Here is a 25,100-nt window from a genome sequence, read left to right as displayed (position 1 = left end):
GTGCCTTGCAGTTCTTTCCTCTATTTCCTTTTACTTTGCTCTTGTTCATGTTCAGCCTTCATTAGGGTTTCAGTAATTCCTCTCGGTTACATTACCCATGATCAAGCCCTACCAGGCCTCTTACACGCTCCTCACCACTGATTTTGGATCACTTGTTGTTCTCTTGTCCCTTGGTTTGTTAACCACTTCTTTTCCCCCAACCTTCCCCTCTCTCATGTCCCCCCGGAACTGTCAGTCCCATTGTTTTCTCCTCCAGATTGTTTATCCCACCTATTTTATCTAGATAGACCTGCAGAGATAATAATATACACAAAAACAAGACAGAACAAAACAAAGCAACAAAAGAAAACAAAACAACACCACCAAAAAACAAATGACACAAAAAAGAAAAGCCTGTCAATAGTTCAAGGTCTGTTTGTTGACATTTGCGAGTGTTTGCTGATTGAGCCTGATGGGGTGCCATGCTCTGAACCCAAAGTCTATTTTTGATAATGCCTCGGGACTTCCTTGCTCTGCTCCCCTTGCTGTTCTGTTGCATGCCCTTCATGTTTTGCCTCAGTGTGGTGGGGTCAGATCGGTCTAATTCCCACACTGTGTCTCCAGTGTTGTCCCCTATAGGGCTATGGGTCAGTGGGGGATGTCCTGTCTCATAGTGGGACCAGCCATATGGTCCTCTCTGTGCATTGGCTGTTCTTAGTGGGGATATTGTCCTTAAGGCTTGGTGGGCCAGGATGTGCTCCAGTCTCTCTTCCTCCCCCTTCATTTGCTTCGATTTGCTCTGATCAGACATGTCCCTCTCTCGGAGCTGTAGCTTCAATGCTATCCTCTGAAGTACTTTCTTCTGGGGGCAAGGGCTGCTGTCCATGTAGTTGGGATTGGGGCCAACCCCTCAGACCTCTCTACTGGTTCCTTGCTTCATGCCAGTATGTTGCATTCACATCTTGGAGCATGGGGTAGAAGTCTGGTCCTTCTTTCCCGGCGACGATATGAACAAGACCCTCCCCTTGGATGGGTTAGTTCCCTGTTCCCCAGCTACCCATTTATTTCATTTTCTTCCCCCCCCCCAACCTTTTTAATTGTCTAACATATGTATCCCTGGATTTGGTCTGGCCCCTGCCATACTACCTGGACCTCACCCCAGGAATGTTTGTATACAGTAGCTTTTTCCTTATGTCTCTTTTGCATTTTTTTTAAGTTTACCTCAGCGGACTCATGTTGTATTTGTGTTTTGTGCTTGGCTTACTTTGTTTAGCATCATTTTCTCCAGTTTTTCCCATGTGGCAAGGTGCTTCATGCATTCATCACTGCTTTTTAGTGATGTGTAGTACTCCAGTGTATGTATGTACCATAGTTTTTATTTAAATAATTTTATTAGAGGCTCATACAACTCTTAGCACAATCCATACATACATCAATTATGTAAAGCACATCTGTACCATAGGTTTTTAATCCATTCATCTGTTGATGGAAATTTGGGTTGTTTCCAACTCCTTGCAATTGTAAACTGTGCTGCGATGAACACCGGTATTGCTCAGTTCTCATACAATGTTTTTTAATTCTGTTATCTCATTGTTTTGTTTCTCGGTTTCTTTGGGGTGTGAGGTTTTTAGTATCACACTTTCTTCCTTTTTTCAGAATTGATCCCCAAATCTCTTGTATGGTCACAAACATCATTCACCTGTATTCTCTTTCTGGTAATTTAAGGTCTTCACTTTCTGTGTATTCCAATGAAGTTGCGTAATCTTCAGTTGTTGACTTTTGTTTATCTTGATTTTTTGTGGTTACTACTGCTGACTGTTGTTTGCATGGCATAGTGATCCAACTGTAGATGGTATGTAAGGTTCTGGATTGTGTGTGAGTAGGTGGAGGAGGGAGGGACAGGACTTGCTCTTTGGGTTAGTGGAGAAAGTTCAGATAGGGGCTGGAAATGTATTCTGTTGAGATGAGGAAGAAATGATAGAGCTGACTGGGTAGAAGGAATAGGAGATAGGAATACATGAGTAGGATTTAGGTGACAGAAATAATCATAAGTGGTGTTCTGGTTATAGTGGTTTTCTGATAAATTAAAAAAGGGGATTTTAAGGGGTCTGCTAGTACTTGTTAGTTTATGTGAAAGTGTGTCTCACTGTTAAGATTCTGGCTGAGACTGGCTGAATTCCCAAGGAGGTTCTAACTGGTGGCAGTTTCTAACATTTTATATTTTCTTTTGGCTGAGGTTTTTCTCTGCTTTGCTTTGTCATTGTTTGTGCTTTGTGTGATTTTCTGTGTATGAAATCCAGGCTATGTAAATCTCTAGAGACAGTAACTGGAGTGATAGTTGGCTAGGGGCATGGCAGGGAGGATGCGGGAAGTGGGAAGCTAACAATGAGTGGAAGAAGGAAGAGTTCTGACATTGATGGTGCTGATGACTGCACAACTCTTACTCTTGTACTTCTGCCAAAGAAGCCTCATCTCAATCTAATTATTATCAATGACTAGACAAACCCAAACTTCAAGACACGGAACAAAACAATTGCATGTAATATTCAAAAGTGCCATGGTCTCCAAAATAAAGAATAGACCGAGAGAAAGAGACAAGAAGACATGATATAAATGCCACATGTGATTCTAAGAATTATCAGGATGGCTGGCAGCACCAAAATGCGGTGTCCCTGATGGCAGTAATGTATCCACACGAACTTTCTGATTTTTGACAAGGGAAGTAGTTACTGCATTCTGAAATCGTTGAGGAACAAAGTCCTCTATAATATTCGAAAATAGTTTTTAAAGAAAGAAAGAAAGAGAGAAAGAAAAGTTCATTAGCTTCACATCAGGTGGTAATACTAAACCTGACTGTTGATCATTTCCATTTCAAGGCAGGCCTGATATTTCTCTTTCTTTAAAATATCAATTTCTTTCCTGTTGAAAAAGCAAAATTAACAATATCATTGCCAATTAATGAGTTTTCTTCTTCTAGTAACAGTCCACCATGGCTTGGACAAAAAGGCACACCCCTACCTCCCCTCATATTCTACGGCCCAGATCCCTCTACACTACTGCTACTGCTATGATTGATAATAGTGGTGATGGTTCAATCTTGATCCCAAGCTCCTAAAGCCAGAAGAATTTAGGAAAGTTTACCCTTAGGACTTCAAACCGATTCATTCCAGTTCCAACCCCTGTTGATAATTTGAATTTTTGACCTAAATATACTGAATCACAATCAATATTTTAGCAAAGTTCTCAGGCGATTCTTTAATTTTAAAAAAAGTTCTATTGATACATAATTCACATATATACAATTCAATAGTTCAATCATATCAAGATTGTATAATCATCACCACAATCAGTTTTGGAACATTTTCTTCATTCTTGTACTCGTCGTTATTAGCTTCCCATTTCCTTCTAACCAACTGTGTGAAACTCCCAAAGAACCATTAATCCAGTTAGGGTCTGTATAGATGCACCTATTCTGGACTTCATCTATAGGAAAACATACTTTAAAAAAAACAGAAACAACTAACAATAACAAAGTAAAACAGACAAGAACCTTTAGAAAAGAAAGCAGAAAGTATTAAAAACTGGAACAAATTAAAAATGGAACTTAAGAGAGATCAAAAGACAAGGTGCCAAATTTTAAACTAACTGCATCTCCAATAATCCCCTTTCCAATGCATTTTACATGAGAACAAGGCTGGTCCCATCCTTGGTCTAGGGTCAGATGGGATTCGTCAGGTGACTCTTTTTGAGGCGGAAATGAAAATTTTCAGCAGGGAGGGTGAAACCAAAGCCAGGTGTCACCTTGGTTTGTGCTGGTAACTGCCAAGGTCAATGGTATAGCCTCCCACACCCCTTAACGATTCAGTCTTAGAAACCCTCTACAGACTCAATGAGAGTAGGTTTAGTTTTCGCTTGCAAGATTTTGCCAGATTGTACAAAAGGAGCATTCTCCTTGGCAATCCTTAGTCAAGCAAATTACTACGGATTTAGCAAAGTATGGAACTAGCCACCCAGCAACACAAACACAAACCATCTTACCCTCACTGCGATCTGCTGGGAATGGAGTCTGGTAGTAAACTTAGGAGAAAATGGTTTCAAGGGAAGACCTCCTGGATTTCAGAACTGTAATGATGCAAATCCCCGCTGGTCCCTTCCCCTGCCATCCATATTCTGACCGTCATGGCTACTCCATCAACTATGCTCCATGCTCGCAGCAGGTCAGAGTTGACTTTATCTTGAACTTCTTATTTGGAAGAAAAATCAAAAGGCAGACTGCCCTTGGATATGGCTACAGCAGTGAAAACTCACTGACCAGTGTTAGCACTCCACTCCCTGTCCCTTGTTCCTACCTCAGTGTCCTAGGGCCCAGACCTACCCCTAATGCCGATATCTACATACAAATATAAACCGTGGTGAAAAGTCCACCTTAAATTATTACTGAGTTATGAACATAGATATTGTATTTGTCTAGGAAGGCCCTAGGATCATTTCACTGTACTAAACTATGTCCACCTGTCCTCACCATCAGGTGTGATGCGGAGTACTTTCATACAGGGAATAAGGTGGTATGCCACGATGGCAGAGGTAAGAAGGATGGGTGTAGCAGCTGCTCACTGTGGGGTGGGCAATGCTGCCACATACAGACGTGTTCTACCTTTTACGTCTGAGACCAGGCATTCAGGTATGAGAGGGGCTGCCTGCATGTGGAGGTAGGCCAGGGCCCTTTACATATGTGTCATGTCATGGTCAGAGACCAATTAGGTTCATCCACTCTTGGCTTTCTGGAAAGTGAGGTTGATTTTAGAATACGCCCCACTTTCTATCTCAGTAACTTCTACACTCACTTTACTGAGAGGAAACCACTCATTCTGCTATGTGAAAACTGGGTCACAAGCTCAAAGGTCCTAAGTTGAACCTGGACAAGCCTTTACCTCTGTACATCATTTGTTCTTTCTGCAACTTTAAGTTCTTGCTGAATCCTTCCCAATTCATTTGTCAACGATGTGTTTTCTTCAGAAAGCCTCTGTAGCTCGGCTCTGCAAGCACAATTGACAATCAGAAGTAAGTTGGGAACCATGTGCCCATGGTTGGTATCAATGCGTAATACTGAATGTGAGACCTTGGGGCATTCCAAAAGCTATTCCCTGCTAGTGAATCCCGGCAGGGATCTAAGAAACAAGAATGACCAGAGCTTAAAATATATGCACACATTTTCCTCTTTAGTGAGACTGTCACCTGCTATACTCCAAGGTCATCACTGGAAGGAAAAACTGAGGAAGAAACACATATTGATTTATGGAGCGGCCTGATGCACAGTGAATACCTCAGCAGAGAAAGGCAGGTGTCACTATCTACTCCATGACCAAGGCTACCCTGGGCCACATTATTTCCTGACAAACAATTCTTAAAGAATCTCTGCCAAGACAACACAAGTGATTTATGACAGGCAAGTATTTTTACCAACAAAAAAATCCCTAATGAGCTTTGAACCCATACTTTCTGTCCTGAACACATGTCGATATTTATCCCCCCAACTACGTCTTTGTCTGGCATCTTGTTAGATTCTAATTTTCCCAATCTAAGTAATCCAGGTACTATATAACCTTGCCATGCTTATCTTATGCATTATGTTCTAGTATCAAGCACAAGTATGTCTCATCTGACTTCATTTGATCTCATGGGGCACTAAGGGAAAAATAGAGAAAAAGAAGTCATGGGAACTTTAACAGCAGCAAAGGGTTTAGAGTAGGGCTGTCAAATAAATGGGACATGAAATTTGAAATGGTCACTCTGGCTCTAGTATGGGAAACAGACTGATTCTAGGTGTGTACACTGTGTTAGGTGGAGGTGGAATTCTACTTTTGGCTGCTTGGAGCGCAGATACACTGAAGATTGCTCATCCTATCTGCTGAACAATTAAGAGACTATGTGAAGCCAAGTATGTAACTGCCCTCACAGAAGTAATGGAGAACACACTCAGAGCAGAAGACAATGGATGACTAGGGGCTCCGAAAACGTAGACAATTGTATGTGTCAAGAGATTCCACCAAGAGTCAAAAGAGCAGCCAAAGGCTGTGGAATTTCATATTGGACAATGACATACTGGACAAGAGACTCATCTCTAAAATTTACAGAAAATTGAGTATCTCAACAGAAAGAGATAGGCAATCTAATTTAAAAAATGGTCAAAGGATGTGAACAGATCCTTCACCAAAGAAGACATTCAGGGGGGCAAAAATATATGAAGAAATGCTCTTAATCATTTGCCATTAGAGAAATACACATCAAAATGAGATACGACCTCACCCCCCAAATTAACTGGAAGGTTAAAAAAACAACAACAGATAACAACAAATGATGGTGAGGGTGTGGAAAGACTGGCACTTTCATACACTGCCGGAGGAACTGGGAAATGGTGCAGCCACTGTGGCAGGCAGTATGGTGCACCCTGAGAAAGTTGGGAAGAGAAATACCATGACACATCAATCCCTCTACTTGGTATGTGTCTTCGAGAAATAAAAACTATGACACAAATAAATAGATACAGACCCATGTTCATCATCGCATTATTCACAATAGCAAAAAACAGGAACAATCTAAATGCCCTGCAGTGGAAGAATGGATGAACAAACTTGGGTGCAATAAACACACAATGAAATGCTATGCAACGTCGAAGAATAACGATGCACCTGCTAAGCCCTCACAGAGGGATGGACACGGAGGACAGTACGCCGAGTGGAATTAGTCAAAAACAAAAAGGACAGATATCGTATGAGACCACCACTATAAAAATCAACAGTAAGTTTTCTTATGGAAATAAAAACATTCTTTGATGGTTGCAGAGGATGGAAAGGAGGGTGGGGAGGTGCGGCTAGAACACAGGCAAGTGATAGCCTGGGCGGAGGGGAATGCAACACACAGGAGAAACGATGGAGGCAGGCAGGCGAGTACACCGGTAGTTTGCAAGAGTGAGAAACTACAGACGCAAACACTGTTAGATTCAAAGTCCTACAACAGTGGGGGATTGGGGAATCTACAAGTGAGTACTTGGACATACACACAGGCTGAACAGATAGGAGACTTTTACAAACACATATATATATGTGTGTGTGTGTGTGTGTGTGTGTGTGTTTAAAAGAGAGTATTTGTATATTTACTTTTACTGCAAATATATCCATGAATGTGGTGGGGCGAACAGAGGACAAAATTATGACAACTTCTTAAATATAAGCAGATACTCTGAAGGAATAAGGTACTGGGCTTTGGGGGAGTGGTATCACAATAGTTACAGGGGACAAAATGATCCATTAGCATATCATAGTTCACAAAGACAGTGCTCTACATTCTAATCTGGTAAGTAGCAGCGGTCTTAAAGGTCTCTGAGCAGCCGTCTAGGGTGCAAGGACTGATCTCTCCCTGTCCAGAGCAGTGCAGCGGGGTGGCAGTTAAACGGACACAGGGAAAACACTTAGTTGAAGGGACAGTGAGAACACCGGTCTCCACAATCCTGGGCCCAGAAGAACGGGGTGATACCTGGCGCCACCACCACCAGCTCTGCATAAAATCACACTAGAGAGTCCTGGAAAGAGAAGAAGAACCTGTCAATCAAAATCCTAAAAGAAACCAGGCTTACTGGTCAGACAGCGTCTGGTAGGGCCCCTAAGACCGTGCTCCCTTGGGTCTGGACTTCAACTCACTACTGTGTTAGAAAAGTCAACCGTTAAAATGAGATGGGGAGCATTCACCCAAAGACAGAAGGCTAGGAAAGGAGGAGAAAAGGACATAGAAAACAGGGAAGTCGTGGACTAAGGGAGGGCATATTAAGGGGACTGGAATGAATGAATGGCATCAAAATATGTATGAATTGCAGAGTGTTAAAGTATGATCTGCTCTGTAAACCTTAATTCACAATAAAAACTTCATTAAAAAAAGAGTTGTAGTTGAGTTTTGCACAAGACACATTGTTTCTTATGTCAATAAAAAGGTAAACATTATTATATCTTAAAATCTAAAAAATTCCATTCCATACAAACATATTGCATTGACCCAGAAGAAATGTAAAAGAACTTTCATAGCAGTAGAAAAATGCAGGCAAGAGAATGAAAAATAAAGTGCAAATGAAATAACTATAGCTCTAAGCAACAATATGGAAGAATCTCACAAACAACATATGGTAAGAAAGGACGGATGGTATGCTTCTTTTATATAAAGTGCAAAAACAGGCAAAATTAAGGAGTTAGAAGTCAGGATACTGGCTATGTGTGGGGAATCCAGGAGGGTTCTATTTCTTGTTTTGGGTGCTGGTAAAACGATCTGATCAATTTCTTATAAAATCATAGCAGTACACTTTTTTATTGCATATAACATTAGAATATTTTAAAAAATACACACCTAAATACACCAAAGATATGTGATCATGAATGTATCAGAGATAAAAAACATCCAGATCACTGCTGTGGTTGGCAGATTAATGACCTCCTAAAGACTGTTCTGGGAAGCCATGGTGGTGCAGTTGGTATTGTATTCATCTGCATTTCACTCTAGGTTGCTAACTGGAAAGCCAGCAGCTAAAAGACCCACCCACTCACTGCTCTAAAGGAGAACGATGGGGCTTTCTGCTTCTATCAAGATTTATAGCCTCACAAACCCTAGGGATCAGTTTTACTCTGCCCTTTGGGGTGGATATGAGTCAGAATTAACTCGATGGCAGTTGGTAAAACATTATTCATGTTCTAATTCCCGATTGTGAATATTATGTTACATGGCTAAGGGGAATTACAGTTGAAGATGAAATTAAGTCTGCTGATCAGCTGACTGTGAGATAATGAGATTATTCTGGACTATTCTAGTGGGCCTATTGTACAGACTAGGGTCCTTTTAAATGAAAGAGGCAGAAGAGGCACAGCCTTAGATTCAGCCAGCCATTGGACGCTTTGAAAAGTGGAAGAGGCCACGAGTCAAGAAATGTGAGTGGCTTCTAGAAGGTGGAAAAAGTAAGTACATGGGTTCTCCTTAGAACCCCTTGGAAGGGGCACAACCCTGATGACTCCTCGATTAGAGTACAATTTAGCACTCAGTTCTAGCTAACATGCAACTAAGCTGTCAAGAAATTAGCTAAATTTTAACCTATTTCTGACCTGTAGCGTCTAGAACTGTAAGATATTAAATCTGTGTTGTTTTAAGCCACTCAGGGACATGGGCCCATCTATGGAAAATATTGGGAAAGGCCTTCCTATATCCCAGGCTTTTGAGATAGAGCATTTGCCAGCCAAAGTCCTCAAGCGAGAAGGCCAGTTCCACCTGTGGCCTTTCAAGCAGCCTGCCCAGCTGGTGGAATTAAGAACTCCCTCTCAGCTCAGCTTTCTCTAGAAGGCATTGGCTTCTGCGGCCAACATCCGAGTGTCCCAGTCAGTTCTTGGGGCTCTCACAGAATTCACGAGGCAGTAGATCTGCGCCAAGGACACTTTCAATAAATACACACAGTGGGACTAAAGGAAGGTGCTTGGAGCTGGCAGGCAGAGACCTTCAGAGACCCCAAAGGAATGAAATGGGGTTCAGGGCAGTCTTTCGTGGGCCCCGTGAGACAAGCACAGATTTCCTGCCGACAGAGATAGTGAAAACCTGAGTCTAAGCCACAGCAGTCCTCTTGGTGAAGTTCTGGGGGTTTCTGTATGGAAAATTTCTCTTTTCGCATTCACACAGCACCTAGCAACACCACGGCCCGAGTACAGGCCAGACTGGGCTTGTAAGCTTGGGCACACCTGGGCTACGTGGTATTCTCCTGGTGCCGAGTCTACCAGCCTGCTAGGAGGAAAGGGGGTTATGCAATCAAATCATCAGGGACTGAGATGACTCAGTTCCACTTGTTTAAGAATGGATAGAGGGCAAACCTGTTATTCTCTCTCGAGTCTGCTTCTTTCTCCCTAGCCAGAAGCTTATCTTCCAGCTGTAGGAGCCTGGTTTTCATGTCATTCTTTTCTCTCTCCAGCACAGTTTCTACCTTCTGTTATGGGTACAGCATCTTCTAATTTCTGCTGTCCTGTCCTAGTGGTCCCTACCCCATGCTCACCTTCCAAGACACAGAGGCTCCTAGAGGGGCAGCTTGTGTCCAGCCATGTCCAGTAAGGGCTGCTCTGTGGCTTTGGACTCCTGCTGCTCAGATGATCTTTGCTTCTGACCAGCAAGGCTGCTAGCCAAAGGTACGGGTTTCTCCAGGAACATGGGCCTTGCCCCTCTAGGGGATAGCATAGATCACCCATGTCTCTAAAGGAGCAGGAGCCACCTCTATATCATTCACCAAGATGGGATGGCCCTGATAGTGAGCTATGCAGAGGGTCCTCTGGGCTGTGGGGCTGCTCTCGGGACCGGGCTCTGGACAGGATCTGCAGTGAGATGCCTCCCTGGCATACGCAGGACCTCAGCCTCTCCACGTTCTGACCCTGCTGGTCCCGTCTCCTTTCTGACTTCTGTGGACCTCAGCAGGCCTGGAGGCAGTTGCCTTTCCCTCCTTCAAGAAGGCTTTCAGCCCCTCTGCCTCCAGGGAAAGCCCTTTTAATTGCTTCCTATATGTGGTTTCTAACTTTTCAAGTGCAAACACTTTGCAAATTTTAGCTTGCTCTTTACTCATCAGCCCTCCCTGCCACCCTCCACCCTCCACCCCCCACCCAACTTGCGTTGCTGCTTCTTGCACTGGGCTAGCATCTCCTTCTGCCTCTCTTCTCTATCCCTTGTCCAAGTCCAGCTGGGCTCCCATGTCTGTCACTAGCTGCAGTTGCCTCTGAAGCATCTTTTTCTTTTTACAGTCCCATTGCTGTAACAAGTGCGCTGCTTCCATCCACAGGAGTTTCTGGCTCAGTTCAGCCTTTGCCCCCTTTCTACAGAAACTTTCACATGGACCTGGCTCAGAAACACGAATGTCACATGTATCACAGGGTTAGAAAGGCCTGCCCAAGCGCACGTTCTAAGTGCACAACTCCTCGCTACTCGTGCCAGCTGCGCTCAGAGAGTGCATGCACAGGATCTAGTTGATAATGCAGCAGACACGACTTGTCAAATGGGACTAAATTTACATTTAGACGGATTAAAATGGAATAAAATCAAAGCTCAGATTCTTGGTCACATCAGTCACTTTCAGTGACCCCATGTGGCCAGTGGCTCCTGTAATGGGCAGGCAAACACAAGATATGTCTATCACTACAGAAAGCTGTATTGGGCAGTACTGGCCTAAAGTTTAGTGAAAAAAAAAAAGTACCTTTAGTCGAAATTACTCTAAAAAGTATTTTAAACATCTAGGAAAGAGGCCTTTAGAAGCCCCAGGAAAATAACACTGCGGTGGAGTGAGGCCCAGCTGAGAGCAGTCAGCCTGGGAGAACAAGAGTAACTCAGCTCATCAGAGTCATGCAATATGGCTCGACTCACAATCATGACATGGGGTGGGAATGGGGGTGGGAGCAGCCTTCCAGCCAGTTAAGGAAACTCCTGGGACCAGACATGTCCCTTTGCTGCTTCTTAGAGCCTGAGAGGGCTTGGGAATAGTGGCAATGGTCTATAAGGTGTTCTGGACAGTAGCCCGCCCTTTACCAGACAGTTCACAGGTTCAGATACTATGAAGCAAAATTCTCAGGAGGAAGCTCTGGATCATCCTAGCGGGCAGTATGTGTTATTGCAACGCCCAGGTCTGAGGCCACTGTGTGGTCATCTTTTGGGGAACAGAAAGGCAGGGTACAGAAGAGGGTACAATTCAGTAGTCCAGGATTTTCTTTACCGTCCATACTCAAGCTGCCTCAATTTCCTTGCACCATGACAGAAAGGCAGACTGGCTCTGGGATCATCAACCTCCCCAGGTCACAGGACACGGGAGATGGCTTGGTCCACTGTGGTCATCGTAGTGCCACTTCTAACCCGAGCCATGTTCCCAGCTAAGAATGCTTCCCAAGGAGGCTTTGCAGGTCTGGTCAGCAGGGCTCTAGCCCGCTTGGTGTCCAAGTTGGCGAGGGCCAAGATTCTCTGTGGGAGAGTGAGGTCATGATAAATAGGCATGGGCTGGCAGCAACCAGTTATCATTCCACTAAGTGAAACCTACTTGATACGCTCAGTTTTCCAAAGAAATCTTGCATTGCTTTTCTTTGTGATGACACAGCAACTCGCTGCCATGAAACCGATTCTAACTCCTATGCTCTGCAGGATGGAGCAAACTGCTGCCGAGGCTCTCAGATGGTCCCTCTTCTTGGAGGAGCAAGTCTGTTTTTCTCTCACAAAGCAGTTGGGAGGTTGGAATCACCAATCTTGTAGTTAGCAGCCTGATGCTAACCCAAAGCCCCAGCAGGGCTCCTTTCGCTTAGGACAGCTTTGAAAAGCTACCTTCGCAGATAACTGGCCTCCCTATTGCAAAGGAGCTTTTAGCCTTTTTCTCCATTTGCCCACATGCTACCGCGTGCACTGGAAAATTAGAACATGACATTAAATAAGGAAGATGCTTTGCTACTTTGTTCCTTTGCTACAGAGAAGTCTGAGGCAGAAAATAAATATGAATGTGTTAAAAGTAGTCTACAAACTAAATTACTTCATAACTTAAGTTTTAATATATATATTTCTAATTTAAGTTAAAACAACTCATACAAAGCCCTATTTTTTCCTACCTTCCTCTCTGTGGCCAGAGAAAAACTACCCACTTAGCATGCACTGCAGTTGAGTCATTTCCTGAATTAAATATCTAATGTGGGTTTTTGGGAAGAACTTCAGACTGAAGGAGGACCCAGAAGAAAACAGGGCAGCAGACCTGATTTGTGGTAGTCCGTGCTGGTGTCTCAGGCGTAGCTTCTCGTCTGGCCACTGAGCTAAGGTGGCCAACTCCTTGGGGCAATGTGGGCCCCCACTCCTTATCTCCCACAGCTGCCCCTGCAGGCTGCAAAGGGCATCCTGAGACTGTGCATGGAGCGCCTCCAGGTCTGCTCTCTGGCTCTCTAGCATGCTGACTTCACTTTTGAACATAAGCTCCATTTCCCTTTTCTCCTTCTCAAAGTTTTTCTTCATTAGTTCAATTTCCTGCTTGTAGTTTACCTGGAAAGAGAAACATTAGCCCCTGACAATATGACATGGAAACAGCAAGGTTGTCGGGCATGCCAAGGAGCTGAGGCCTGCAGAAGTCAGGGATGAAAAGGCAGCGGTGACATCCCCAAGACTCAGTGCTCAAGATGTAGGCACAGCCTTGTCTGGACCAGTTGGATAACCTCCCGTGGGAGAAGATATTGTCTGGCCGTTGGCTGGCAAGCTCCGTTTAGGTAAGTAACTTGCACCCAGGAGCTCAGAGGTCCCGGTGGAAACAGGGTGGCTGGCTCTCTGAGTCCTGAAAGTAGAAAGAACGCGGCACATGGCAACTGTGTGCGGACATTCTCTTAGTCACCATCTAAGGAGAGGCAGGAGCTAACTTCATCTGAGAAGACCTTGTCAGCCAGGGTAATCCTGGCTGAGAAACTATGCAGCATCCCAAGAGAGGCAAAGCCAAGGATAAGTTATGCTAAGAATGAGGTAGGTGGTGTGAATTCCCGCACAGCAGTTGGCAGGGCTGCACTCAGCATGCCAGCCCCCAGCGACTTTGGGCCAGGCACTGACAGTCATTTCTGCTTGTATTTCCCTCAAACTGTCTTCTTAGTGCCCGCTCACCAACCAGAGAAATCCAAGGCAGCTGCCTAGAGAAGGGTCAGCACTAAGCACGGCTCTCTGTGCACAAAAGGAAGCCCCAGGCGCCCCCTCGGCCACCCCTCACACCTACCTTCGTCTCCAGCTGGCTCTTGACGTCTTGGTAATGTTCTTTCACCTGCTCCATCATGAGTTCCGTTTCGAGGCTCACTGGAGTAGGAGCTGTAACGCATGTGAAAAAGCCTGCGAAGAAGAGGAAATCTCAGCTTAGCTCAGTGAGGACATTACAGGTTTCTTACAGCTTTCCTATTCCCAAGGGACAACAAAGCACAGATTCTACATGTGCTTTTTCAAGGGAAAGTCAGTGATGGTGGAGTCCTGCCGCACTGGCGTACAACAGCACGCATCACTGGTGATCTGCTATGTTGTATCCATGTAGAATAAAGGATCTCAAACTTATTTGGTCAGCTGTCCAATTTTCAGAAAAATAGTTACCCAGCAACCCTCTGGCAATTAACTTTTATACAATAGCCCATCCCTAATCCAGGATAGGGTGTAGGTTATTTGCTTTGGCAGCTCCCACGGATTATTCCAGTGCCCCCCAGGGGGCAGCATTGCCCACGTTAGGAAACACTCATTTAGAACCATTTCACACTTTCACCAGAACAGATTGCTCAGGAGGCTCCTGCAGCCCATCACACCCTTCAAGTTCCTACAAAGTGGCAGTGATATCGTGTGAAGGGACTTCAAAAAACCTCCAGAACACGGAAGAAAAAGATAATGGAATTGTCCATGAATGTAAGGCCCCCTTGTACTTCACTTCAAGTTTATTCCCTGGTGATGCCCGGATCATAGAGGAGGTGGGGAGATGGAAGAAGTGGGGTGACCTGGTGACACATGCCTCTGGGCAGTGTGATGCCTGGGAATGAGCCTCACTGTGTGTGAAGGTGGCCAGACACACCTCATGGCCTGTTTATTAGCTAAAGACTTCAAATTGGCCTCCTCCTCCTCCACATTATTATATCACACAAATAATGCTGGGTTTCAGGATATGTAGGAGCTCTGGTGGCATGGTGTTTATGCATTGGACTGTGATCTGAAATGTCAGCAGTTTGAAACCACCATCAAGAGTTACAGTCTCAGAAACCCACAGGGGCAGGTCTCCCATGTCCTATAGGGTCATTATGAGTTGGCATCAACTTGATGGCAGTAAGTCTGTGTGTTGCTCGATAAACTGGTCCGATGATTGCTGAAGCCAAAATGGGTGCATAAGCAAATGTGGTTGAAAAAAGCTGATGGTGCCTGGTTATTAATAGCATATGGGGTCTTAGATGCTTTGCAGTTAAATAAGTGCCCAACTAGCAGGTAAGAAACAGCCCACAAGGAAGCACACCAGCCTGTGTGATCATGAGGTGTTGAGGAGAAATGGTATCAGAAGTTCAAAAGATAAGCAACCAAATTGATGTGAAGGGGCAGGGATGTAGTAGAGACCCAGAAATCACAGCCCCTCTGGTAATTGGACAGTCACGCTCAGAAGGGACACAGGAAGGGATGATAAATCCAGGGTGTGGTATAGCACTGATGAACTACATAATTATCCTCTAGTTCCTTAATATTCCCTCCCCTTATGATTATGGTTTTTATTTGTTTTGCCTCTTTAATCATATCAGATTTGATGTAGGTTCATCGTATATTTAATATCATTTGATACATGAAAGCTAAGATAGATAACCCTTCAGAAACAATAAATGGAGTAACGGTTCCCTGAGGGTACGGGAAGGGGGGAGGAGATAACAGGGAGCTGAGAGCACTGATGACTGAATAACCCCACTCAATGGGATTGAACAACAGAATTGTATGTGAGTGGATATATTGGATGTGCAAGATATGGAAAAAAATAAAGTAAGGTTTCCTGGGGCGGGGTATGGTGGGCAAAGGAGGGAATAAATGGGGAGCAGATATCAAGGAGTTCAAGAAAAAGAAAATGTTTTGAAACGGATTGTGGTAGCAACTGTACAACACTGTTTGATGTGATTTAACTATGGAATGTTATACTTGTAAGATCTCCCAACAAAATGATTTTAAAATACAATAATAATAATAATAATAATAATAAATAAATAAAGCAGTCAGGCACATTCCATACGTGTGGAATGAGGAATGGTGCTTGAGAGCACTGCAAGGACTCGCTTTCCGACCTGAATCACCACTCCGCACACCAGGCACACAAGGCACATCTTTGAACTACGTGTGTTGCTAGGGCTTGGAAGAGAGCTGGTCTGAGACTCAGAATTGCATTTATGCCATGACTCCATCTTCATTTTGCAGTGTCAAGGATGGGACGTGGCAAAGTCATCCTCTACTCTCATTGTCACCCTGAAAATGGTGACAAACTTTGACATAAGGGACAAGACAAAAACCTGAATGAGAACCTCTGGAAAGAATTACTTTGCCTTGGAAACTGAGAACTGTCAACTTGCGCAGTCACCTGGGCTGACAGGAGGTCCGTGAGGCTGGACAGTCCACATCACTAGGCTTACTGCAACCCAGCTTCTTACTATTCTCTCAGCAGCAGACAAACATCGGAAGGGTCAACTGAGCCTTGGTGCTGCTTCTAAAATGGTTTCCATCAGAGGGATGGGAGGACAGTACATAAAAAGGCCACATTGTGAAACTGCTAGGTTTCATTAGCGATGGCATGAAGCCTAGGTCTGTGATCTGGTGCCGCAGTCCCCAGTCTCGAGCAGACCCAAGACTTCAGGGCCTTGTCTCCCAGGTTTTGGGTCAGTGGTTCGTGCTGAGGGCCATAAATTCTGTGTAGTTGAGGGGACACAGTGTCCATTTCCCTGGGGATGGCTGACCTGTCTGTTGTGTGGAAGAATACGTAGGATGCCTTAAATGGATGTCACAGCACTCTTGGCATCTCTGGATGTGGTGCAGCAGGCTGTGTCAGGCTCCATCCCACATTTCCCAAATGAGTCTAATGGCCTTTGGCTGTTGACTCACAGGATTTCAAGACACCAATCTGCCATTTGCAGGTGAGCAGGTTATGTTGGGGTCCAAAGACGCTGTACCCACATTCAGAGAAAACTTAAGGTTCCCAGGTTGGCTCTTTTAGCTATAATTCATTTACATTTTATTAAATAAATAGCTTTAGAGCACTACAAAACTGGGAGGGAGGAGGATGCAAAATGCTCGACTGCCAAAGATCCACAGGTCAGTGTCCACAGATCTCCCTGGGGTGAGGGAGTGGCCTGTCAGTGTCCACAGATCTCCCTGGGGTGAGGGAGTGGCCTGTCAGTGTCCACAGATCTCCCTGGGGTGAGGGAGTGGCCAAAACTTAGCACACAAAACCACTGTGTATCAGAGCTTTGGCAGCAGGGCTGAGAGACTTGCCACGGTGTCTGCTGATGCACAGTTGGGGGCACTGATCCAAGAACCAACCCCTGGCTATACAGGACTATGACAAAACTCTAGGGCAGCTGTGTTACCTCCTTGTTCTTGTCTTTTGAAGGAGCTGAGATTAATCAAACACAGTCTACACTGTAGGTGGAATTTGTCATAAACCTCAGCACTAAGAGGATCCTGAAGCCAGAGATATCTACTTTTAAGCAGATATGCACGCCTATGCACACAGGTCCCAACTGCTTCCAGTGCTTTACCTGTGTCCTGCGCAGGCGCCGCTGGCACAGGTCTATTCTGACGAATTCTGACACTCAAGGGGACAAATCTCAAGCTCTCTCTGAACATCAGGGAGTCATTAATATGTTTTAGATATAATTTATCTCTTTTATTAAAAGAGTTTTCACATCAACCAGCTTACAGCTCAGAGGACAATCTGTATAGAGACTGGTCTGTGACCTGGGCAAAGGAAATATAGCTCCTTTATTTACTGTCACATACCCTCACTCTCTCTGTCTCTAGCCTATGCTGAAACCTCACCACCAAGTCCCTTCATCTTAATCACAACTCTGGAGGTGGCTTTGGAACATCTACGAGTGATGGACATGCCTCTCATGAGGTCATTGTGAGATCACATAACTGCTGCCATTTCATTACAGTTGATAAAGCCCCCATCCCCTTCCATAAATTCCCAGCTACAAGGAACTCAGCCGGGTGGTGCCAGTGTGTCTGGGGCAGGTGTTTGTGCCTCAATATACCCTATGATGCTTGGAAGTGGCCCATGACACAAACTACGGGTAGGTCTGAGAGATAGCCCAGTTTGCTGGAACAAGGACTCCACCCTTTCCCCAAGAAGATCCTCTACCTTCGGAGCAATCTGCTGGGGGCAGGCATCCATCTGGCCGGAAACTAGATGGGCTACTCTGTGTCTTGTGCATCCATGTCTGTAGGCCTTCCAGCGCAGCCTGCAACTCATCATTGCGGTCCTGCAGGTCCCATAAGCAGAGTAGAGATGGCCCTGCAATCCCCATGCTACACAGCAAGGCCCAAGGAGCAATGCAGCACCGCAGGGTCTGCAGGATGCCCAGTGGAAAGGAAATTCAATTCCTGACAGCAAACATGTAACATTCAAACTATAAGTTTCCAACTATGCAGTGAGTTAAACATGACAGGGATAATTCAGCTTTCTTAAATCCTACATCGCCTTCTATCACTAGAATCATAGCAGGGGCTAAATTTTTTTTTTAAGTGAAGTGAATGTGGAGGAGAAATGCAGATCACCAACATCTGACTCAACAGGAATGTGTGCAAGTCCACCACAGTGATGGGGTGTGGGCAAGAAAAGCAACTCACTGGTGTCCTTTCTCCAGAGGGTTCTGCAGCTTTGACTGTCAAGGCGTTGCCATCATCTTAAAACAAAATGCCACCCAGCCGAGCAGAAAGGCCACATGGATGGCTGAGGCCCAATGAGGCACATAGAGTGGGGGCTGCAGGACAGACAGGCAATGCTGGGAGGCTGCCCTGAATCTGCACCTGGCTGCAGTGGTCTGTCTGCACAGGAGTTGAGGAAATGCACTGTAAAAAGCACACTTGGTTGCCAGGGTTTAGAGGCGAATCTCCCAAGACACAGCTCTCACTTGTAGATTTAAGGGTAAGAAGGCAAGAAACACCTGTCTGTGGGACTATCGTGGTGTGAAGTCTCTTGGCATGGCTCTTCTGTCTAGGTCTTTGTGATTCCCATTGATGATTAGGTGGGACTTTGCAAATAGGGCATGTCTAACACAAAACAGAGTGGACTGGTTCATTTTCGTTGCCACTTCCCTGGCCATAGGGATGTGTTATCTTAGAACAGGAACAGAGAGGAATCCCATGAACTTAAGGGATAAAGAACTACCAGTGGAGAACAAATGAGATCTCTGTCTAAAGACAAGAGGAACCAGAGGCTGTGAAACAGAAATTACTGGACAGACTGAAAGAACAAGGCAAAGTCAGAGGCTGAGGCAAGGAGACACGAGATAGAATTGAAGAGCAACACAGAGACTAAGGACTAGAGAAAGACTTGATTGAGGCGAGATGATACTGTGGACCAATGAGTGTATCCTTAGTGTTTTCTGATCTTGGCTTGTAGTAACCCATTAAGTTCTCTAAAAAGCTCCCTTAATTGTGAGTATTGCCTGTGAGCTCTGTGCGACCAGTGCAGTGGATTATAGAACACAGCACAAAAGTAGAATGCTGTGGAAGAAACAGTTACTATCAGAAAAGGGTAAAGAATGATGGAGGGTGGAGGCATGCCTGATCTCTATTTTGTGGCAATCGGCCTTGATTGATGGAGCTACGTAGGATTCTTCTCCTTGATGTAGCCAGAGGTCAGCTATGCACTCCATGCGGTTTACTCAGGGACCCTAGATCCCTTCGTGAAGGAATGTGAGGTGTGTGGTCACTTTCCCTTTTGTGCACCTGGGGATGGGGGACTTGGGACTCTTCAGACCTAATGAATACGGCAGCAGTGCTCCCAGGGACTATAGGAGTATGATTCTACCTGGTTTCTCCTTTAGGAAACGTACTCTGGAGGGACACTAGACATTGAACTGTGAAGAAGCCCAAACTGGCCCATCAGGCAGCCACATGGTAAGCGAGCTTTCAGACATTTCTGGTCTAGCCAGTAAGATGTGTAGCTGAGGCCCCGGCATCATAGGGCAGAGAAGAAACATGTTTGTTATGCTATGTCTGAGTTCCTTCCCACAAAATATAAAATCTATGAGCATATTTAATTGCTATTTTAGGCCATTAAGTGTTGGCGATAATTTCTTATGGAGCCATAGTAACTGGAATAACATGTATGAGTGAGTCACAAATAGCTCATGGAAATAGGATTAAAAGGTAAAGGAATTTTCCATGAATTTTTGAAGCCCTTTTTCTGTAATTTACAAAGGTAAATTACAGTCTCTTGAGGGGAAAAGTATATTAATTTTAAGTGGGAGAGAAAAAAAAGTTCTCACAAAAATCTGTTAAGAAATGGATGGTAGAGACTTCCAGGAAGATGGCGACTGAGTAACACATAGCAGAGGAACTCCACAGAAATCTGTGCAGGAGAGTCACTAAGAGGGAAATTCCACACCGCCAGGTCGCAGAAGGAGCATCAGAAAGATAAGTAGGCAGAGATCCAATAGGTTTTAAGGAGCTGGGTCTTTTGGCTTACCACAATGGAGGCCAGCTAGGGTTTGACCTTAGCCTAAGGTGACCAGACGTACCGCTTTTTAAACATTTTTTCTCGTGTCTATGGTGTTTTTAAAAAGTCCCAATTTTTGGAAAGAATGGACAACAAGTGAGGGTATGTACGGTTTTCGGCTGCCATGTGGCAATTTCACCAGGATATGAGTTTTATCAATGGTGTCCCGCTATACCAATGTTAAAATCTGGTCACCTTACCTTGGCCCGGCCACTGTCTTGGCTGGAGCCAGGATCATTTGTAGCCAACACAGGGGCTTTATCTCAACACAGCCACAGTTTGACACCATCTCAGGGCAGGGATTAAACCCCTGCAGCCCCATGGTCAAGGATCAGGTTCATTTATATTGATGCTTCAGTTTCCCTCTCTTCTCTCTATTCCCCCCTATCCCCCTGTCTCAGTGGGCTGTTTTTTTCCATCTCTTTTTCTCTTCCCCTTTCTCTCACACAGCACTGCCAACATCCTGACCACTACCCTTAGCCTAGGGCATTAATGCCTGCACTCAACCCTGCTGGGCGAGCTCCTCCCTCTGCAGCATAACCGGAAGCTGGGAAAGCCCACCCACACTCCAACAGGGGATATCCTGCCCAACTTCTTCCCTGGAAAAGCCCACCTGCCGGTCCTCTGTAGTGCTTAAGACATGGCTGGAGAAATTCGGCACCCCTTCTTTGGGGGAAATCCTGCCTGTGTGCCTTGGGGAGCTCCTATCCATCCTCTGTGGTCCCACGTTACTGAGGGAGCTTCCTCCCGCCTGCTGTAGTGCCTCACAGACTAAGAAAGCTTATCAAACACTCACCAGCTTTCCACGGAGCAGTGGGAACCTCTGCCTAACCTATGCAGTGATCTACCTGATCAGGGAAATTCCGCCCAACATTCACGGTGCTCTATACCAAAGCAGGCAACCAACCAGATTTCTGTGACACTCCTGTTGCAGCGGGCACCTTTGCATGCCACCTGTGGCAACCCAAGCCGTCATGGGCCACACCATCATGGATTCTTGTGAGATCACCCAGTAAAGCACCATCCTCGTGGATCCACAACAACCCAACCAGCATCTCCGGAGAGGCCCATCCAACTTGTTGACTAGGGAAAGAGTGAAGCCACAGGAGGATAAAGTGGTTGGCTAATTCCATAGTGAAATTAGCTGTAGCAGTTCGAAGAAGCTTTCCTACGAGTCTCCCAGAGAGAGCCAGTGCTCTTTGACTCCCTGAAAAATGGCACCTGGCTCCTCTAAAACAAACAGCAATCAGGCCCAATGACCTCAACAAAAAAACATGAGAAACAAACTTCAATGGCAGAGATGTCCTGAACCGAACGACATGCATAGAAGAAGCAGATATTTATCTGCCACATAAAGAATTTTTCAGAATACTTCTTGCTGTAATACAGGATATGAGAAAAACAATACAGAAAAAAGATGAAATGAAAGAGGAGATTAAGTCCATACACCAAAGGGAAATACAAGAGATCAGGGAAGAGATAACAAAAACTAGTAGCAGACACGCAGACCTCGAGAATCGACTGGAGGAGGCAGATAATTGCACCAGTGACCTAGAGGACAGCCAAGGAGACTTTAAATGCGAACAAAAATCTAATAAGATCATTAGTGAAGCTGAAGAGAACCTAAAAGCTAGGTCTGATGCTATGAAGTGGAACAACATTAGAATTATTGGATTACCAGAGGAAGACACCACAAAGAAGTCAACTGCAACAGAGAGGAAATTCTTGGAGGAAAACTTCCCGAGCTTAATGAATGAAAACCTGGCAACCATTCAGGAAGCTGAAAGAACACCAGTCAGATTGAAACCCAAGAAGAAATCAAGGCACATCATACTTACTATCCAACTTTGAGGAAAAGGAGAAAATCATGAGAAGAGCTAGGGAAAAACAAGCAATCACATAGTTTCCCAAATAAGAATATGCTCAGACCTATCATGTTTCCCCAAAAGTCAGACATCCCCCCAAAATAAGACCTACTTACAGTTTTGCCTCGGGCTGAAATATAAGGCATCTCCCAAAAATAAGACCTCCCCAAAAATCAGCACCCCCGAAGCTACCGTAACTCTGGACTCTGGATCATAGTGGTGGGCACCACCACGCAGCTCACTATTGGCTGCAGCGCAGTCAGAGCAGACAGGTAGTACGAGGTCTCTTTTAATAAAACAATAAACAATAAACGTGTACCACATTCTTATCCATGGAAAAATAAGATATCCCCTGAAAATAAGACCTAGTGCATCTTTGGGAGCAAAAATTAATATAAGACACTGTCTTATTTTCGGGGAAACAGGGTATCAGAGAACACTATGAAGAAGAGGAGAGAGTTGTTGAGTAACATTGCAAAAATTGAAGGAAAATAATGCAAACCCAAGAATACTCTACACAGCCTAATTACTGATCAAGATAGATGAAGAAGTAATTGTCTTGTTAGAGAAGGAAAAACTCAAAGAATACATTAGAAGAAACCCAGCCTGGATCCTTGTCGATCCAGTATAGGCAGAAGAACAGCACTCACCAAGCATAAGTAAGAGACTGCCACAGAGAACAACCTCACCCAGAGGGAAACAAAGAGAAAACAGCCCCCAAGATAGCATTGGATTAAGGGTGAAAAGAAGTCAAGAATGAAACACACACACACACACACACACACACACACACACTACATTAAAAAGAAAGGGAGGTGGGAAAACACCCAACACAAAAGGTGTAAGATGACATCACAGAGTCCACGGATGGAAATAATACCCCTGAATATCTATGAACTAAACTCAGGCATTAAAAGACTGAGGCTAGCAGACTAGTTTAGACTAGTTTAGAAATACAACTAATCAATCTGCTGCCAACAGGAGACACATGTCAAGACTACAAACAAAACTAGGCTGAGAATCAAATGCTGGAGAAAAACATACCAAAGAAACAGCAATTAAAAAAAAACCAAGGGTTGCAATCGTAATCTTGGATAAAACTGACCTCAAAGTGCAAACCATAAAAAGAGATGAGGAACACTATATAATGCTCAAGGGAGCAGTAGGCAAAGAACCACTAAGCATTGTAAACATATTCCCCAAATGACAGACCTGCTGAATACGTCAAACAAATGCTTCAAAATATGAAAAAGGAAGTCACAGCCTCAACAATTATAGTAGGTGACTTCAATACACCACTCTCTGAGAAAGAAATATCACAGGGAAAGAAACTCAACAAAGAGGCCAGAGATCTAAACACTACAATTAGTCAATTTGACCTGATATATATTTACAGAGCTTTTCATGAAAATACAAAATATTTCACATTCTTTTCAAGCCCACATAGCACATATTCGAAGATAGACCACATGCTGGGGCATAAGTCAAATCTGCATAAATTTAAGCACATTGATATCATATAGACTTCTCTCACTGACCACTGTGCCATAAGGCTGGAAATCAGCAAAAGGAAGATGAATAAAACAAGGCAAACAATTGGAGGATGAATAACTCTCTACTGAAAAAGGAGTGTGTACTGGCTCAGATCATAGATGAAATTAGGAAATTTCTAGAAACCAATGAGAATGAGAATAAGACGTACCAAAACTTATGGGACACAGCAAAGGCAGTTATCAGAGGAAGTTTCATAGCAATACATGCACACCTGAGAAAGGAAGAAAGCCATATGATTGATATGCTGGCACAAAATTTACAGCAACTAGGGCTGAGTCAACAGCACAATCGTGCTAATAGCAAAAGAAAAGAAATAATAAAAATCAGGGCTGAGATTTAGGAGAGGGAAAATAAGAAAACTATGGAAAAAATTAATGCTGCTAAAAGTTGGTTCTTTGAAAAGATAAACAGAATCAACATATCGTGGGTAAACCTAACCAAAGAAAGACGGGAACAAATTTCAATAGCAAGAATGAGGGATGAAAGAGGGGGCATTACAACAGACTCTAATGAATTCAAAATGATAATTAAAGAGTATTACGAAGGACTGTACTCCAATGAATTCAACAACTTGGAAGACATGGTCAAATTTTGAAAAACAATCCCTCCCTCGAATTTCCCAGAGGAACATCAAGAATGTCAATAGACCCATAGCAATAGAAGAAATAGACAAGGATATCAAGGGATTACCAACCCCAAATTCCCTGGACCAGATGGCTTCACAGGACAATTCTACCAAGCATTTAGGGAAGAAATGACACCAATCCTACACAAAATCTTCCAGAACATAGAAAAGACGGCAACCTCTTGAAGCAAGTATAAATATGATACCCAAACAGGGCAGGAATCCTACAAGAATTGAGAACTACAGACCAATATTCTTAATGAACACAGATGCAAAAAATTGTTAACAAAATACTTGCCAATAGAATACAAATGTATATAAAACGAATACCATATATACTTGAATATAAGCCGACCTGAGTATAAGCCTAGGTACCTAGTTATTACCTGGGAAACTAGAAAAACTGATGACTTGAGTATAAGCCTAGGGTGGGAAATGCAGGATGTGAATTAACACAGAGACCAGAGGGGAGAGACGGAGCACAGCCACGGACACATCCTGACCAGTTCAGCTGCCAGCGTAAGTGAATCACTATGGGTGCTTCTGCAAATTGGAGCCTTCCATGTCATAGGATGGCTCTGATTGGTTAGATGTGAGTAACAAACATTCAAAGCCCTGCAGTATCAGTGGGGCTTTGAATGAACAGCGGAGGAACGACAATCACCTGTGAGATATTACACCTCGTATAAGTTAAACCCCAGTTTTTCAGCACATTTTTTGTGCTGAAAAATTCAGCTTATACACGAGTATATATGGTAATTCACCATGACCAAGCAAGATTCATACCAGGGATAGTTCAACATACGAA

Source organism: Tenrec ecaudatus, unplaced genomic scaffold (assembly GCF_050624435.1).
Source record: "Tenrec ecaudatus isolate mTenEca1 unplaced genomic scaffold, mTenEca1.hap1 Scaffold_539, whole genome shotgun sequence".
NCBI classification, from domain to species: Eukaryota; Metazoa; Chordata; class Mammalia; order Afrosoricida; family Tenrecidae; genus Tenrec; species Tenrec ecaudatus.
The sequence above is the reverse complement of the archived record's forward strand: the minus strand, read 5'-3'. Positions refer to the sequence as shown.